Source organism: Oncorhynchus clarkii, chromosome 16, assembly GCF_045791955.1.
Source record: "Oncorhynchus clarkii lewisi isolate Uvic-CL-2024 chromosome 16, UVic_Ocla_1.0, whole genome shotgun sequence".
NCBI classification, from domain to species: Eukaryota; Metazoa; Chordata; class Actinopteri; order Salmoniformes; family Salmonidae; genus Oncorhynchus; species Oncorhynchus clarkii.
The window spans coordinates 58,810,762-58,830,983 of record NC_092162.1 but is presented as its reverse complement, the minus strand read 5'-3'; the positions used below and the strand labels follow the sequence as shown (position 1 = coordinate 58,830,983).

The window sequence follows — 20,222 nt, the reverse complement described above, 5'->3', positions numbered from 1 at the left end:
AACAAACATCAATGACATCACACCTGCTCAGACCCACATGTTCCCACTGGAACCATACACATCACACCTGCTCAGACCCACATGTTCCCACTGGAACCATACACGTCACACCTGCTCAGACCCACGTTCCCACTGGAACCATACACATCACACCTGCTCAGACCACATGTTCCCACTGGAACCATACACACCACACCTGCTCAGACCCACATGTTCCCACTGGAACCATACACATCACACCTGCTCAGACCCACATGTTCCCACTGGACCATACACATCACACCTGCTCAGACCCACATGTTCCCACTGGAACCATACACACCACACCTGCTCAGACCACATGTTCCCACTAACCATACACACCACACCTGCTCAACCACATGTTCCCACACATACCACAGCTGCTCAGACCCACATGTTCCCACTGGAACCATACACACCACACCTGCTCAGACCCACATGTTCCCACTAGAACCATACACACCACAGCTGCTCAGACCACATGTTCCCACTGGAACCATACACGTCACACCTGCTCAGACCCACATGTTCCCACTGGAACCATACACATCACACCTGCTCAGACCCACATGTTCCCACTGGAACCATACACACCACACCTGCTCAGACCCACATGTTCCCACTAGAACCATACACACCACAGCTGCTCAGACCCACATGTTCCCACTGGAACCATACACATCACATATGTCTCACAACCAGACTCCCCCTCATCCTTCATCCCCTGGAAGTTTCCAATGCTTGTAGCAAGCACTCTATGCCATATGGCATCAAATTGAAATGTAGCCCACACCTTTTCAATATTTAAATAATAATACATTTGATTCATCTACTGTCGTAATGATGGAAGATAATTAGATTTCCAGTTTTTAAGTGGAATTATTTTCAAAATCATTGATGAAAAAAGTTTGGTGTACCCCATTGGGTATTTCACAGCACCCTCATGTGGCATGTTTTGATAGACATATCAAAAGTACATTTATATTGTAAGACTTCTGACAGCCAACTCTAACTCTGACAATAACTTTTGGACTTAATAGCATTCCCAGAAGATATCAATTATTGAGTCCTTTGTTAGTTTTACACTTAACCCATAAAGGGGGCGGGATTCTGCTACGCTATATGGCATTTTTAAAGAAGGTCATACCAAGGATCATTTGGATATTTTATTTTGAATTTTAAGACCCCTTGAAGTATAAAAAATATATATATAAAACAATTATTTGATGAAATACAATTTATTTCTCATACAAATGCATTGAATAACAGATTCACTACATGAAACAAATGTTGATCCCCCCAAAAACACTAAAGGAAGTTTGTCCGGAAGTGTCTGTTCTATATCTGAGAGATATAAGAAAGATCAGGAAACATTTGTTATTTTATTTGTTACATGTATTTCACCGCTTATTTTTGGCACTAAATCTACTTAAGCGATACCATGGGACCTTCAGATGAGTCTTGTGAGGCCTGTGGGGCATCCTAGAGCAATACAGCCATGTACGTTTTCATGAGTCTCACCTTTCCAAAGAGGGGTCATATTAGTGTATTGCCCAATGTTACGGATACAGGTATCCTGTGTGTGTATCCTGTGTGTGTGTTTCTTTTCTCTCCTTCTCCCCTCACAGGTGAAAATCATCACTCCCCAATCAGTCAACAATCAACCCATCAATCAGAAGACACACCTCCTTCTGTTTCCTACCCTATCACAGTTCCTTCCCCATGGTTTAAAAACCCCATCATTTGTTTGCTCTAGAGCTCAATCTCTTTGTAAATGCCATGTTTGTAGATCTCTGTTCTTCGTAGATTTCAGGAGCTCAATCTCTTTGTAAATGCCATGTTGGTAGATCTCTGTTCTTCATAGATTTCAGTAGCTCAATCTCTTTGTAAATGCCATGTATGTAGATCTCTGTTTCACTCTCTCGTTGTGTCTTAACCTCTCTTTTGTTTGAGCACCTCCATATCCCTGTGTCATCTCCTGTGAGTATTGTTTTTGCTTATGGTGTTTGCTGGTGGGAAAAGGGGAAACCAAGACAAGTCGCCCATGGGCATACACTACCCGTAGGTGAACTTTGTTAAATACACAGGATACACACCCACTGATTTTTGGTTAGCTGTTGTTAAAGTAGGCTAGTCTAGCTTAGGGGTGTTTTTGCATATTTGTTTCTTTCCTTGGGTCCAGCTCTGCCCCTTTTCCTGCTCCCCCCCATTACCGTGTGTTTATAAATAAACCCTGAGTTTGACGGTATTATTTCGGTTGTCGTGGTTATTTCGTTCACACTTTGTCACAACTATAATTTGCATGAGATATGTTACGGGTCTCATACTCACAATAACAAAGTCAACATTACCTCATCCAGGATATGTATTTTGACACCCATGCCGCTCATGTAGATTGTTAGTGGTATAGTTCAGTGTTGAGCGTCATAGCTGAAGTAGCATTAGTGTTTGCTATTTTCGTTGGCTCTTGTGAAGTAGTGTAAGATGGCTACTTTTGATTTGAAATCCTTTTTGGATAAACCTTCGTGGGAGGTTTTTGACAAATGTCGTAGAGTTGATTTAGTGACCTTGGCTGACCATTATTCAGTATCGATTCCACAGAATGTAGTTAAGTCGGAGGTTAACCCCCTAGAGTCGATGTACCCCATGGAAATCGAATTAGCATAATAAAAAATCCCCATGGAAATCTGTCAGATTAAGACAGAGATCTGTTTTTTTGCATTGGATGCCAATGTCACACTTCCGCATCTGAGGTGAAAGGTGACAGAGCTAGACCAAAAATGGTTCTTCTCACAATTGTCTGTGGCGTCCGAACGGTTTGACCCCCACAAGCGTCTTAGGACTTGTCGGTACAGGTGATCTACCAACTTCTGTCTGTAGCGTCCAAACAGTTTGGGTGTTACGAATCCCTTTTGGCCCGACAGTCTAGGGGGGATGGTAATGAGACCCGTAACATATCTCATGCAAATTATAGTTGTGACAAAGTAAGTGAACGAAATAACCACGACAACCGAAATAATACCGTCAAACTCAGGGTTTATTTATAAATACACGGTACATCCCTCCTGGCATCACCGTTTGACAGTGGGTATGCCCATGGGCGAGAGCAAACACCATAAGCAAAAACAATACTCACAGGAGATGACACAGGGATAGTGGGGAGAGTGGATCAAAATGGGACAATGTGGCTGGTGTTTTAGCCTCGCCCTCATTATCAGACACCAATGGGCTTACAGGAGCAGCAACATCCCCTATAGGGGTAGTATGCTCAGGCAGCGGTAACACAAGCACCTGCTCTTCCAACAATACATTTAATACTAGCTGTTTAAGACATATCGTGACTTTACTTTCATTAATCTGATGACTGCTATTTATTTAATCCACTAACTATGTTTAATTGTTACCAAATTAATCATGTAACAATTATTATTATTATTATTATTTTATTTAACCTTTATAACTAGGCAAGTCAGTCATGTAACAAATAACTCATTAGGATTTGGGTCACCACTGAAGAAGTTGTTTAGAGAGTTTACATCTCCCGAATTAAACTCTATAAGCTCTTTACCTATAACATCCATACCACAGTCAACATATTAATCATAACCTTCTTTGGATCTGCAAAGACCCCAGTCTTGCTCATGATTCAGTACTACACAAATTGGTTTAATTATGTATTTACTAGCTAATTAAATAATAACACAGAATACACATACACACTTACATGAGACAAAGGTCCCTAGTGGACTGACAAGGTATGATGACTTGTTGTTGTGGATACATTCTAGGACTGTCCTCACATTAATCATAAACCTTGCACTCGAACAGCCGCCCGTTTGGAATAAGAAATAATGAATGTATTTACGCGTTGAATTCCGTTCGCCGTTTTTCTTGGTCAGAACCAAGCCTTCTCGGAAAGTTGTTGGCCTTCCAGCTGTATGGCTCTGATTGTCTGAAACAGGTCTCCCCTTTCCCGTCTTCCACTGTTGTTCACTCTGGAAGATAACATGCCATGACAACGGTTCCCATTCTGGATGAGCTTAGTAGGATAGTCTCACTTAGATTTACTTTTCTTGACATCTGACTTAAGACATCTAATCAGCTGTACCAGTGATTGTCTGAGATTAGCTTCTCGCGTCTTCCTCCTCGTGTTGGTATTCAGGATTCAGACCACTATTGACATGAGCTGCAGCTCTTCGTCTCTCTGGTCTAAAGGGAGGTGAGTTTATTTCTTCACCTCATGTTGAGGTTCAATGTTTCAACCATTTCCGATGCGATGTTATCAAAAACTGTATGGACCAAATACTGTATCTTGGAAAGGATACCCCCTTTATCTGTCAAGTTTTCATCCAATATGTTGCGAATACAATATGAAAAATGATAAATGGTTTTGTTAACAAGAAATTTGTGGAGTGGTTGAAAAACAAGTTTTAATGACTCCAACCTAAGTGTATGTAAACTGCCAACTTCAACTGTAGCTTCGTGCACTCATTGTTGTTTCCTACTTTGACCTCTTCTCAGAGCAGGGGACTCTCCTCCTCCAACTGGGAAGGTTTCTGGGAAGCTTGATTAGAGTTTGTAGCTTGATTAGAGCTTCTTCAACGGTTGTGAATTCCATCCTTTGCGTTCCCTTCCATACCCACAGCACTGCTGCGATGCTGAGCTGAGACTTGGTCCCCTTTTCCTCCAGTGACTGTCTGATCAGAATGTGTTCATTGTGTCTCTCTCTCAGCCTAGCAGACAGGTCCTGAATGAATGGACCGGCCATGGACTTTGATCTCCTTTCCCCCCTGTGCCCTCAGAATGTATATTTTATTCTGATAGTTTCACAGTTTGAAGATTACCATGCATGGGTATTTAGCGTTCTTCTGTTTCACGCAAATTCTATGGCGTCATTCCAGATCTTCTGGTGATATATCCACATCAAGTTCCTCTTATATCAGTTTGACCATGTAGCTAGAAATGTCTCCTTTTTCCTCATCTTCCGGGAAGGACAATATTCTCATGTTGTTTTGTCTCATTCTGTTTTCTTGCTGGTCCAATTGATCTTCTAAAGTTTGCAACTTTGTTTCCAAAAAGCAACTTTTGTTGTCCTCTAGGGGAAGCCATGGCTTGTTGGATTCGTGTCGACGCACCGTTTTACCAACTGATTGATTCCATGTTGTACATAACTGATCGCTCACACTCTAACAGTTGCTTGGGGATATGTTGATTTATCGATTTTAGAGGCTTAATTTAAACTTTGATGTCCGGTTTCTACATATAACCACAGTTTTGTCAGTACAAAACATAGCTACTCACTACCCATGCATCCTATTGGTTTGCGCATGCGCCTCGGGTCAGTCCACTAATTGTGATGCTTTTACTTTCATTTGAGCTTTTATACACTAGGTCTACCAGTGTAGGAGGAGAAGCTTGACGCTTCCACCCCAAATAAGACCATTTTCAGAAGTGATGTTCTTCTCAGTGCATTGAACTGTGTGGGTTGCCAATGGAAGAAATTATAAGATACTAGATTAGAATCTGAGTGACAGACATTTAGCGTTCCGCTAGCACAATGCAAATGGTGCCCTTTAGATTGGAGCCATATGATTGGCTACTTTATCTCTTTGTTGGTTGGTTGTTCCATTAGTGCACAATGCATTCTGGTCTGTTTGTTTGTTTTGTCAAACCAGTGAACCATCATAATGCTTTAATATTTGGTATAAGGATGAATGCCTTGCCGTGTTGGGAAATAGGGACGTCGGTAGATGCTGGCAGAGAAGACAATTCGAATGGTTATTTGTTTACCATTCAACTGCAGACCTGTGCCAGACAGGGATACAAAGTCCACAGTATATGTGATAATGTTTTCTCAACATTCCAATCAGTACTAATCATGGCTAATCAAACACAACCTTTGTTTCAATGTATACCTCATATTGTTTTGTCTATGTATTTAACATGTACCATATGGCCAAGTTTGAGATCATTCCCAATCTTCTATAATAATCTATTCATTTGGTCTGTAATAAATATGGTTTAGGACTCAGCTGATGTGTAAAATGGTGACAATGTAGAATTAGAATCCATATCCATGTAATGGCACATTACAACACCTGTACAGGCTGAATGATGATGAGATACAATGAAAATGCCTTATTTGCTAAATGGATGAGTGGATTCTGAGACATGGCCTGACTATCACATTCTCCTCTGCAGGTTCTCTGAAATTAAGCTAAGTTTGTGTCTGTTTTTGACTGTGATTATGATGCTATACTGGCAGAATTCTGTTGTTATTGTCTGATTGACTCCCTGTAGGTTTCTCACTAAAGAGCATTTAAACTCATATAAACTCTTCACAGACAATCCAGAGTGATGCTGTATATAGTATTAAATGACCTATCACCTGTAGTGTTTTTTTATTCCAATCCAGCCCTGTGAACTTCCAGTGTGCGTCAGTGAGACCTAACAGCTAAATCCATTCCTATTTTTTTCTGGATGGTTCTCTTTCTGTCCGTTGATATCTGGAGGAATATTTGATTGGCTAATGCAGCATTACTCACCAGGAAGCATGGATGATTCTCAAGGTCAGACAGGGAAGCTCACCTGAGGGAGATTCAGAGGAAGGATTAAGGCCTATGAGAGTGTATGTCTGTTCTACCTGACAGGTGAGGGTGGTGGGCTACTGCCTAAGGGACTGTTTCTAGACTGAAGCCACAGGGCCTAGACTATCTGGAATGCTCAGGCCATATAACTGCTGCTGCTGACGTGGTATAACTGCTGCTGCTGAGGACATTTTCTCTATATACAATAACACTATTGTTTTGCCCTATGGTTGCTGCTGTGTAAATAGCAAGACATTAAAGAGTAACATAATTCTGTCTCAAGTCCCCACCCAGCCCACTGGAATAGCTCGTACACATGTCTATGTGAAATGTGCATGATTTGAGTCAGGTGCTCTGGGGAAAAAGGGTTTTTAAGACAGAGGCATAAGCATACACAGAATACACTCACTGAGACACCAGTGGACACTGCTGACGGGAGAACGGCTCATAATAATGGCTGGAATGGAGTCAATTGAACGGTCCCAAACACATCAAACACATGGTTTCCGTGTGGCTGATACCATTCCACTGACTTCATTCTTGCCATTATTATGAGCCATCCTCCCCTCAGCAGCCTACACTGCTACACACATGCTCACACACACACCCCTCAGGGTCCTGTATCATGGAGATACATTGACATTTAAGCTGTGCCGCTCATATATTTACACATCTGGAAAGGATTATCTACACCATTTATAGGCTTGGCTGTATACACATAAATCATAGTTCAGCATTGGGTTTGTTTCTTTAGTTTTGTTGCGGTTTTCAACACTGCAATGAAACCTATTTCAGATGCTGATAGTATATGATGGGGAAATCTCCAACTGTTCTCTGGCATCAAGCATGGTGCGACAAAATCAGGCATTCAGACTGTTCTCTACACAGAGTGTACAAAACATGCTCTTTCCATGACATATACTGACCAGGTGAATCCAGGGGAAATCTATGATCCCTTATTGATGTCACCACTTCAATCAGCGTAGATGAAGGCAGGAGACAGGTAAAATAAGTATTTTTAAGATTCACCTTCCATTCAGAAGGTGAATGGGCAAGACAAAATATTTAAGTGCCCTTGAACAGGGTATGGTAGTAAGTACAAGGCACACAGGTTTGAGTGTGTCAAGAACTGCAACGCTGCTGGGTTATTCACGGTCAACAGGTTCCCGTATGTATCAAGAATGGTCCACCACCCAAAGGACATCCAGCCAACTTGACATAACTGTGTGAAGCATTGGAGTCAACATGGGTCAGCATCCCTGTGGAATACTTTTGAAGCCAGAGCCATGGATTACAGGCAACATCCGCACTGAGCTAAATTGTAGAGCTGTTGCTTTTAAGGAGCGTGACTCTAACCCGGAAGCTTATAAGAAATCTTGCTATGCCCTCCGACGAACCATCAAACAGGCAAAGCGTGCAGGACTAAGATCAAATCGTACAACACCGGATCCAACGCTTGTCAGATTTGGCAGGGCTTGCAAACAACAAAGGGAAGCAGAGCCAAGAGCTGGCGAGAGATGCCATGTATAAAAGGGCAGGCCTGGGTAAACAAACACTGTACCTTTCAACCTGTCAACTCTGGCATGTTAGACAGCCACTTACTAACAATAACAGCCAGGACCCAGACCACGTGCTCTTTCTCTCTCTCTCTCTCTCTCTCTCTCTCTCTCTCTCTCTCTCTCCCCATCTCCCTCTCTGTTTCTCTCTCCCCATCTCCCTCTCTGTTTCTCTCTCCCCATCTCCCTCTCTCTCTCTCTCTCTCTCTCCCCATCTCCCTCTCTGTTTCTCTCTCCCCATCTCCCTCTCTCTCTCTCTCTCTCTCTCTCCCCATCTCCCTCTCTTTATCTTTCTCTCTCTTTCTCTCTCCTCTATATTGTTAGTTCAGTGGAGTGGTTCAGGTAATAATGACCCTGGTGTTATGGCTGCATGGCCTGCAGCAGCTGAGATCCTCCCTGGTGTTATGGCTGCCTGGCCTGCAGCAGCTGAGATCCTCCTTCGTGTTATGGCTGCCTGGCCTGCAGCAGCTGAGATCCTCCCTGGTGTTATGTCTGCCTGGCCTGCAGCAGCTGAGATCCACCCTGGTGTTATGGCTGCCTGGCCTGCCCAGTGACACAAGCATTCCAGACTAGCTACATTACTTCTATGCTTGCTTCAAAGCAAGTAACACTGAAACACACATGAGAGCATCAGCTGGCAAGTGTCTTCACTGGTATTTTCAACCTCTTCCTGTCTGAGTCTGTAATACCAACATGTTTCAAGCAGACCAGCATAGTCCCTGTGCCCAAGAATACTAAGATAACCTGCCTAAATGACTACCGACCCGTAGCACTCACGTCTGTAGCTGTGAAGTGGGATAACACCATTATCCCAGAAACCCTAGACCCACTCCAATTTGCATGCCGTCCCAACAGATCCACAGATGATGCAATCTCTATTGCACTCCTCACTTCCCTTTCACACCTGGACGAAAGGAACACATATGTGAGAATGCTATTCATTGACTACAGCTCAGCATTCAACACCATAGTGCCCTCAAAGCTCATCACAATGCTAAGGACCCTGGGACTAAACACCTCCCTCTGCAGCTCGACTTCCTGACGGACCGCCCCCAGGTGGTAAGGGTAGAGAGCAACACATCCTCCATGCTGATGCTCAACACGGGGGCCCCTCAGTGGTGCGTGCTCCGTCCCCTCCTGTACTCCCTGTTCACTCATGACTGCATGGGCAGGCAAGACTCCAACACCATTATTAAGTTTGCCAATGACACAACATTGGTAGGCCTGATCACTGACAATGACGAGACAGCCTACAGGGAGGAGGTCAGAAGCCTGAACATGTGGGACAAGGACAGCAACCTCTCCCTCAACGTGATCAAGACAATGGAGATGATTGTGGACAACAGGAAAAGGAGAACCCGAGCACTCCCCATTCTCATCGACGAGGCTGTAATGGAGCAGGTTGAGAGCTTCAGGTTCCTTGGTGTCCACATCACCTACAAACTAACACGGTCAAAGCACACCAAGACAGTCGTGAAGAGGGCACGACAAAACCTATTCCCCCTCAGGAGATTGAAAAGATGTGGCATAGATCCTCAAATCCCCAAAAGATTCTACAGCTGCACCGTCGAGAGCATCCTGACAGATTGCATCACTGCCTGGTATGGCAGCCGCAAGGCACTATAGAGGGTAGTTCATATGGCCCAGTACATCACTGGGGCCAAGCTTCCTGACATCCAGGACCTCTATACCAGCCCTAGTCATAGACTGTTCTATTTGCTACCGCTCGGCAAGCGGTACCGAAGCGCCAAGTCTAGTTCCAAGAGGCTTCTAAACAGCTTCTATCCCCAAGCCGTAAGACTCCTGAACATCTAGTAAAATGGCTACCCAGACTATTTGCATTGCCCCCCCCCCTTTTTAAGCTGCTGTTACTCTCTGTTATTATCATTGCATTGTCACTTTAATAATTCCTACATGTAGATATTACCTTGACTCACCAGTGTGAGCCTCGCTTTTGTTATTTTACTGCTGCTCTTTAATTATTTGTTACTTTTATTTCTTATTTTTTGTAGGTATTTTTCTTAAAACTGCATTGTTGGTTAATAAGGGCTTATAATGAAGCATTTCTCTGTAAGGTCTACCTACACCTGTTGTATTCGGCGCATGTGACAAATACAATTTGATTTGATTTAACACCTTGTAGAGTCCTTGCCCGAAGAATTGAGGCTGTTCTGAGGGCAAAAGGGGATGCAACTCAATATCAGGAAGGTGTTCCTAATGTTTTGTACACTCAGTCTATGGAGCGTGTGAGCATGTGGGCTGAGTAGACATTTAACAGAAAACACACAAAAATCAGGGATTTCAAGAAAGGTGGGGCAAAATTGTGTTGTTGGGGGGGTGCAACTCAATATTAGGAAGGTGTTCTTAATGTTTTGTACATTTAAAGAGATACTCAATGTTATTAATCACCTTTTTATGACTGAATGTTTAGTGTTAAAAGGGTTTTAAAAGTCCTCTACAGCTATCAGATTTGCTAGTCCTATGTGTCATTAACGACTCAGGCTGTCTTCTGCATGCTTCATAGGTGAAAGGTCTTCAGATGATCTCTAGAGAATAACTCCCTCTATTCCTCTATCTAGCCTCCCTTATCTCTTCTCCCTTGTCTCGCTCCATCATAAGGGATGCAGGTTACTCTTAAGCCAATAGAGAGTGATCAGCTGACCTGTAAGCAGTAATCACTATAAGAACCTTTTCACTTGACTGGATACTGATATGTTTGTGCTCTGCTTGCTTGTTATGAATCTCACAACAATCCACCCAATCCACAATCCAACAATTATTTGCAGTGCACAGTAAGTAACACACTTTCTTGCTCAAACTCTTTGAAATATAGACAATGTAGACATTATAGATACGCTAGTTTGAATTATCCATGTTGTGTAAGCGCTGCAGTTATAGCACATAAGTGTTCTAAGCAGTGTTATTGGGTTTCTGGGTGGAGTTCCTGTCTTAGTGTGTATCCCTGCTGGTTGTCACCCATCTACTGACTCAGAGCAGTGATCTAATGCTCTGGGAGGCTGATCGGAACAGCCCAGTCTGGGATGAACAGCCTCTCCACCATTTGTCTCATCAGATATATTGATCTCTTATAGATATGTGGCTGGAAGGGTCTGAGTAGCGTCAGTAGCAGCCTGGCTCACACGCCTCAGTTCACACACCTCAGTTCACACGCCTCAGTTCACACGCCTCAGTTCACACGCCTCAGCTCACAAGCCTCAGTTCACACGCCTCAGCTCACACGCCTCAGTTCACACGCCTCAGTTCACACGCCTCAGCTCACACGCCTCAGCTCACACGCCTCAGTTCACACGCCTCAGTTCACAAGCCTCAGCTCACACGCCTCAGCTCACACGCCTCAGCTCACACGCCTCAGTTCACACGCCTCAGCTCACACGCCTCAGTTTACACGCCTCAGCTCACACGCCTCAGCTCACACGCCTCAGTTCACACGCCTCAGTTCACAAGCCTCAGTTCACAAGCCTCAGCTCACACGCCTCAGCTCACACGCCTCAGCTCACACGCCTCAGTTCACACGCCTCAGCTCACACGCCTCAGCTCACACGCCTCAGCTCACACGCCTCAGTTCACACGCCTCAGCTCACACGCCTCAGCTCACACGCCTCTGTTCATGCGCCTCAGCTCACGCGCCTCAGCTCACGCGCCTCAGCTCACGCGCCTCAGCTCACGCGCCTCAGCTCACGCGCCTCAGCTCACGCGCCTCAGCTCACACGCCTCAGTTCACACGCTTCAGCTCACACGCCTTAGCTCACACGCCTCAGCTCACACGCCTCAGCTCACACGCCTCAGCTCACACGCCTCAGCTCACGCACCTCAGCTCACGCACCTCAGTCAGGGATTGACTCTACCTCTGGCCTCATATTGAAGCTCTACTGCTCTCAGGGTATTTACTCAGTACCGGGCCACACTGTTAGATCTGCATTTTCCAATATTGTCTACTTGTGTGACAGAAATTACAATTATGAGATGGATATGCAACAAACAAATAATTGGTTATAATCTTTATGAATTACATGAACAGCCTCTCCACCATTTGTCTCATCAGATATATTGATCTCTTATAGATATGTGGCTGGAAGGGTCTGAGTAGCGTCAGTAGCAGCCTGGCTCACACGCCTCAGTTCACACACCTCAGTTCACACGCCTCAGTTCACACGCCTCAGTTCACACGCCTCAGTTCACACGCCTCAGCTAACACGCCTCAGCTCACACGCCTCAGCTCACACGCCTCAGTTCACACGCCTCAGTTCACACGCCTCAGTTCACACGCCTCAGCTCACACGCCTCAGCTCACACGCCTCAGTTCACACGCCTCAGTTCACACGCCTCAGCTCACACGCCTCAGCTCACACGCCTCAGCTCACACGCCTCAGCTCACACGCCTCAGTTCACACGCCTCAGCTCACACGCCTCAGCTCACACGCCTCAGCTCACACGCCTCAGTTCACACGCCTCAGTTCACACGCCTCAGTTCACACGCCTCTGTTCACACGCCTCAGCTCACACGCCTCAGTTCACGCGCCTCAGCTCACGCGCCTCAGCTCACGCGCCTCAGCTCACGCGCCTCAGCTCACGCGCCTCAGCTCACGCGCCTCAGCTCACGCGCCTCAGCTCACGCGCCTCAGCTCACGCGCCTCAGCTCACGCGCCTCAGCTCACGCGCCTCAGCTCACGCGCCTCAGCTCACGCGCCTCAGCTCACACGCCTCAGCTCACACGCCTCAGTTCACACTCTTCAGCTCACACGCCTCAGCTCACACGCCTCAGCTCACACGCCTCAGCTCACACGCCTCAGCTCACACACCTCAGCTCACGCACCTCAGTCAGGGATTGACTCTACCTCTGGCCTCATATTGAAGCTCTACTGCTCTCAGGGTATTTACTCAGTACCGGGCCACACTGTTAGATCTGCATTTTCCAATATTGTCTACTTGTGTGACAGAAATTACAATTATGAGATGGATATGCAACAAACAAATAATTGGTTATAATCTTTATGAATTACATGTATGTCACTCCAGCCTAACTCTTCTGAAAATGGGCACCTCAACTGGTTAAAAGCTCAACCCTTAACGCTGCACCTAAACAGGTACAGTATTTCATTTGACGCCAAACACAGATTGCAATTGTTTGCTCATGTTTGTTCATGTTGCTAGCATGTACAAGCATATTCCTATCACTGAATGTCTCCACAGTTGTTATCCAAAATATGAAATATTAACATGGTAAATGTAAAGGTTTACTTATATGATTTACTCACCACCTCCACAGATTGTTTGTGGGTTGATTTAGAGAGCTCTGGAGCATGGACTCATAAATGATATCTCACTCGATAACCAACATTTCTCAACAGTTATCATATCAATGGCCTATACATAATATATTTTAACATATCTGGACATATAGGAAAACAACCCTCAACATAGAACATTACATTTGCAATCTGTGTTTGGAGCCATATGGTCTTCAGCGTAGGCAACTATGGTTCAAAGGAATTGTTACCAAGTGTTCTCCTGTCAACACAACCTGGCTTAGATCATTGGGAGTGTCGGGTGTGAGCCTACAGGTCAGTGGGTGAAACCCGGGATACCATCACTTTCCCAGGGTCCTAGACCTTGTTAGAACAGGACAATTGCAGACAGGTGTGTGTGTGTGTGTGTGTGTGTGTGTGTGTGTGTGTGTGTGTGTGTGTGTGTGTGTGTGTGTGTGTGTGTGTGTGTGTGTGTGTGTGTGCTCCCAGCATCATCATCATGGCCTCCCAGTCATATATCTGTCTGCTGTGGCAGTCAGGACTCATCTAAATCAAAACACATCTATAGGACCAGCAGATCTGATATTCTCATTAGTGTCTGTCGGGGAGTTTGAAGACAGTTCCGGTTTCTATGGCTTTAGTTAGTCACAGTATTATGGGATTGATGGGCAGCAGAGATGTTGATATATTGCAGTGATTGAAGTCTCTTTGTTCCGGTATGGAGGAGAAGCTACTGTGGCTACTGTGCAGCCATAGATCATGGGAATGTGACTGGAGAGTTGAGTTTAGCTGTGGGAATATTATTTTGGGCCTTGAGTGGCGGTAAATTTGCTTTGGCACCACATTTCTCAGTGGTGATGGACCTAGTTAAATGAACCCTTTGGGGCCAATGAGTGGCCGTGGGAAGATGGATGCTTCAGGCCCTGTGTGTGTCTGGACCAATCCAGTGAGAGGCTGTTTTAACTGTCATCCCTCAGGCCTGATACAACTCCAATACTGACAGATGAGTCTCAATTACCACCCCAGTTGGCTTCTGCATGTCTGTGAGCCTTCTGGAAGGCTTGCAAATGATGGTTGTTGACATGTGTATTTGAAGGTGCAGATTAAGTATGAGATATACATGTTATTGTGTAGTTGTATGTGGACTCACATGTAGTGAGGCACACATATGGGTGTGTATGTGAAAGCTCAGTCATGTATGTAGAGACACACAAGTGTGACTTGATGTGCTGTACCACCTGTCTGTTAGCAGGATCTAATCTGCATGCATCTGCCCTCCCACTGGTGTGGAAGCAGTTGACTAACATTACATGTCTTATCAACCTCCCCTCAGCCTCTACACCCCCCCCCCCCCCCCCCCAAAATCCCCCTCATCCCCCTCATCCCCCTCTCTCCATCTCTCTTTCCATCTAATGCATCCCTTTCATCCCCCTCATCCCCCCCATCCCCCTCATCTCATTTTTCTTACAATCCCTTTCTGAGCCGTTGCGGCTGCATTTCAGTCCCTCCTATCACAACATTGTAATATCCCATGCATTGAACACTGATCAGAAGAAGATAAAATGTCTTGTTTTTATTGCACTGTGTTTATGTTCGTATTTTTATCTTTTAGTATTTCTTATTGTTGTTGCATTGTCGAGAAGGAACCTGCAAGTAAAGATTTTCTTGGACGGTGTACACAACGTGCAAAACTTTATGTGCCAAGTGTCAACTATGTCGAGGCATCACTGGCTGATATTTTTCTGTGCTGTTCAGACTAAATTGATTCTAAAATGTAAACTTGTCAAAGTTATGTAATACATTTCACTCACAAACAAATGCTTTAGTTTGATCTCAGTTTACAGAAAGCATGAGAGCCTTTCAAAAAGTCATCCAACATTGCTCGCTTCATGTCATTTCTGAGAGGCATTTCTGTGCTTCAGAGGTAGAGCTGACAACAAACAAGTGAACTGGCTCTTGTCCAAAAGCATATTTTCCACCAAACAAACTCCTTGATTTTGGTATTTTAAACTGCATTTTGAGAAGAACACACTGCTCTATTGCCAAGAATTTCTGTTCACTGACCACTGGTTGGAATAGCTATTGTGCATTTATTTAGGAAATATTTTGTAGGCTTTGTGATATAGAATCACAATTCATTGCTTTAGATTACAGTGTTTATTGGTCATCAACATAAGATTAGACTTTTAAACCATAATGGTTATATAAAGGAGAAAATTAGCTTACTATCAGATGACCCAGTAGGTACTGTATTTAAAGAGGTCCAGGGATATTGCTGCTTTGTTGTAAAGAGAAAGCGCTGTCCTACATCGACAGTAACCTTATGTCATGCCATGGGGTGTGTGTGTATATACTGACCACATGGAAGAGCACTGGGATGAGGTTTCACTGTTTAAATCAAATCAAATCAAGCGTTTATTGATATAGCACCTTTCAAGACATGAATGCAAAACAATGCGCTTCACAGGGGAAAAAAAACAAATAAACAATGGAAATAAAAACTGAAATATTTTTTACACAAGAAACATAAGAGGTTAAAAAAATAATACCAAATTAAAACTGAAAGACTAAAAAAGCACCCTAAGGAAAAGCAAAGCTAAGTAGATGTGTTTTAAGATCTCTTTTAAATATATCCACAGTTTCGGGCCCCCTCAGGTTTTCTGGCAAGCTATTCCAGAGGCAGGGAGCATAGTAACTAAAAGCTGCCTCTCCATGTCTCTTGGTCCTTGGCTATAGTTAAAAGGCCAGTGTCAGAGGATCTGAGGGACCTACTGGGTACATAACTTAAGACCATGTCTGATACAGTGGGGCAAAAAAGTATTTAGTCAGCCACCAATCGTGCAAGTTCTCCCACTTAAAAATATGAGAGAGGCCTGTAATTTTCTTCATAGTCTTCATTTTCTTCAACTATGACAGACAAAATGAGAAGAAAAAAAATCCAGAAAATCACATTGTAGGATTTTTAATGAATTTATTTGCAAAGTATGGTGGAAAATAAGTATTTGGTCAATAACAAAAGTTTATCTCAATACTTTGTTATATACCCTTTGTTGGCAATGACAGAGGTCAAACGTTTTCTGTAAGTCTTCACAAGGTTTTCACACACTGTTGCTGGTATTTTGGCCCATTCCCCCATGCAGATCTCCTCTAGAGCAGGGATGTTTTGGGGCTGTTGCTGGGCAACACGGACTTTCAACTCCCTCCAAAGATTTTCTATGGGGTTGAGATCTGGAGACTGGCTAGGCCACTCCAGGACCTTGAAATGCTTCTTACAAAGCCACTCCTTCGTTGCCCGGGCGGTGTGTTTGGGATCATTGTCATGCTGAAAGACCCAGCCACGTTTCATCTTCAATGCCCTTGCTGATGGAAGGAGGTTTTCACTCAAAATCTCACGATACATGGCCCCATTCATTCTTTCCTTTACACGGATCAGTCGTCCTGGTCCCTTTGCAGAAAAACAGCCCCAAAGCATGATGTTTCCACCCCCATGCTTCACAGTATGTATGGTGTTCTTTGGATGCAACTCAGCATTGTTTGTCCTCCAAACACGACGAGTTGAGTTTTTACCAAAGAGTTCTATTTTGGTGTCATATGGTCAGATGAAATTCTCCCAATCTTCTTCTGGATCATCCAAATACTCTCTAGCAAACTTCAGACGGGCCTGGACATGTACTGGCTTAAGCAGGGGGACACGTCTGGCACTGCAGGATTTGAGTCCCTGGTGGCGTAGTGTGTTACTGATGGTAGGCTTTGTTACTTGGAGTCCCAGCTCTCTGCAGGTCATTCACTAGGTCCCCCCGTGTGGTTCTGGGATTTTTGCTCACCGTTCTTGTGATCATTTTGACCCCACGGGGTGAGATCTTGCAGGCCTCTCTCATCTTTTTAAGTGGGAGAACTTGCACAATTGGTGGCTGACTAAATACTTTTTTGCCCCACTGTATGTAGTGGGGTGCACAGTCATGGATTGATTTGAAAACCAACAGAAGAATATTTAAGTTAATTGTAAAACTCCCAGGCAGCCAGTGCAGACTTTAAAACCGGTGTAATGTGTGCTCTCTGTCTGGTCTTAGTCAGTACCCGTGCTGCAGCATTCTGTACATTTTGCAGTTTACCTTCTTCTTGGGAAGACCAGACAGGAGAGCATTACAGTAGTCAAGCCTACTTGTAATATAAGCATGGATGAGTCTCTCTTTATTAGCCTGAGATAGAAACGGCCACACCATGGCAATGCTCCTCTGGTGGTAAAAAGCTATTTTGGTCATATTCCACATTCCTGTGTAATTCGAAATTGAGAATTCAGAATCTAAAAATGACACCTATGTTTTTTTCCTGGTGTTTTATCTTTATTGCCTGTGAATTAAAATCTGCAGTCAGATTCTCTCTCTGTGCTTTGGCTCCAATAATAAGTACCCCGGTCCAAGTACTTAAATCACTAATACAGTCTAAAAATGTATTTGTGGAGATAAAATCCTCTGGTGACACAGAAATGTAAAGTTGTCTATCGTCTGCGTAGCAGTGAACATCAATGTTGTGCTTTCTGATAACGCTGCCAAGGGGTAACATACAGTGCATTCGGAATGTATTCAGACCATTTAATTTTTACAGATTTTGTTACGTTACAGCCTTATTCTAAAATGTATTAAATTGAACATTTTCCCCTCATAAATCTACACACAATACCCCATAATGACAAAGCAAAAACAGGTTTGTAGAAAATGTTTTCACATTTATAAAAAATAAAAATAAAAATGGAAATATCATATTTACATAAGTACTCAGACCCTTTACTCAGTACTTTGTTGAAGTACCTTTGGCAGCGATTACAGCCTTGAGTCTTCTTGGATATGACACTACAAGCTTGGCACCAATTTAGAACCAGGACGGAGAGGCCTTACGCACCTCTCGCGTCTGTCCAGAAGGACATCATGGTCAACAGTGTCGAACACAGCACTTAAATCCAAGAGTACAAGGACAGAGAGCTGTTTGGTATCTGTGTTGGCTCAATATCACTTACCACTTTAACTAAGGCTGTCTCTTTGCTGTGGTGGGCACGAAAAACAGATTGGAATTTTTCAAAAAATAAAGTTGGTTCTTAAAAAATAATTTAGCGGTTTGAAAACCAAGTTATCCAGTTTTGCTTAAGAACGGCAGGTTGGAGATTTTCTGGAAATTGCAAAGAGCTGAATAATATGGATTACTTTTCTTCAGAAGGGGTTTCACCATAGCAGTTTTTAGTGCAGTGGGTAAAATGCCTGTACAGGGAGTGATTAACAATAGCTTGCACAACTTCAGATATGCAATTAAAACTGTTTTGAAGAAGGTGGTGGTGATAGGATCAAGAAGGCAGGTAGCAGGCTTAAGTTGTAATGTCACTTTCCTGAGCATGTCTGTGTCAACCAGGGAAAATAACTCCATAGTGCCTTTGCGTAGTAGGCTAGGGCACATTTCATCAAACTTCTCATGGGGTGTTGCTTGACTGATACCCAGCCTAATGTTTGCTATCTTATCTCTAAAATATGCCGCAAACTCATCACATTTAGATAGTTCACATCGGTTTGTGGGGGTAGGATTTATCAGGCCATCAATGGTGGAAATTATTTAGATTATTAGTGATCAGAATAAATTAGCCTGTCTGGCATTTCTAATTGACTTGTATTCCATGCCAAGTTGCTCTATCAGAATATCATAATGGACTTTGACTTTCTCCACTTCTGCTCTGCCTTTCTGCAATTTCTCTTTAATTTATTAGTTTCCTCCCTCATCCAAGGGATGATGTGGCCTTTTTCAACCTTTACTGAAGCTATCGCATCAATGGTTTCTCTTAATTTGTTGTTAAAGTTAAACAAGGTAGTAAAAACACACAGAGGATATGCCAATAACAAGCCCCTTGGTAATAACCAGGTCCAGAGTATGGCCACAGTTATGGGTGGGCCCAGTAACATGTTGGATAAAATCCATTGAGCTCAACAGACTCATAAATTCAATGGTCTTGGAATCAGTCTCTTTGCCAACATGAATATTAAAATCCCCCAACATAATGATTTTATCATAGTTCTCAAGGACAATAGAAAATGGTTCAGAGAAATTGGTGGCCTGTACAGGGTTATAGCCAGCACTGGTAGCTGACATTTAAACAGTATAGCATGATGCTCAAAAGACCCAAAGTCCCCAAATGAAATGTCCTTGCAGCTGAGAGCATTAGAAAAAATAGAGGCTGTTCCCGCACCCCATTTTTCTCTTTTCTGATATAGTATGAAAAGCTGTAGTCCGGTGGGGAGGCTTCAATAAGAACGGCACTACAGTCTGAAGACAGTCATGTTTCAGTGACATACATGCAATCAGCTTTGCACTCAGTAATGAGGTCATTCACAAGAAAGGTTTTACTAGTGATTGCTCTAACATTTAAAAGTGGCATATTAAATGAGTGTTGGCCACTCTGCCCCTGGGGCATCAGCCTCAAGGTAACCTATGTAAAAACAACCAAATGATTAATGTTATAAACCGTGTTTTCTGACCGTCTCCAATCTATCAGGATGATAGGGTATAAACGCACTAGAAGGCAGAGATAGGGGGAACATAAATTAGATTACTCTCATTCTGCCATTTCTACGGGAGTTGATTTTTCTTTCCATGTCCTTTGTTGTTATTCTGACAGGGAGGACTGGAGCACTACCAGAGCCTGTCCAGCAGTCTCTAAAACAGTTTGCGATGTTGCTGAAAATAATCCTGGAACCCCTTGCAGTTAGAGTGAATCCCGTCTCTTTTAAAAAGTGCTGGTTGCTCCTACATCC

General features: G+C 43.7%; 1 protein-coding gene across 4 annotated transcripts in view; it reads left to right on the top strand.

Annotated features, from left to right (window-relative positions):
- LOC139368823 (membrane-associated guanylate kinase, WW and PDZ domain-containing protein 1-like) overlaps positions 1 to 20,222 on the top strand; it is a 205,430-nt gene that overhangs the window by 20,824 nt on the left and 164,384 nt on the right. The window lies entirely within an intron of this gene.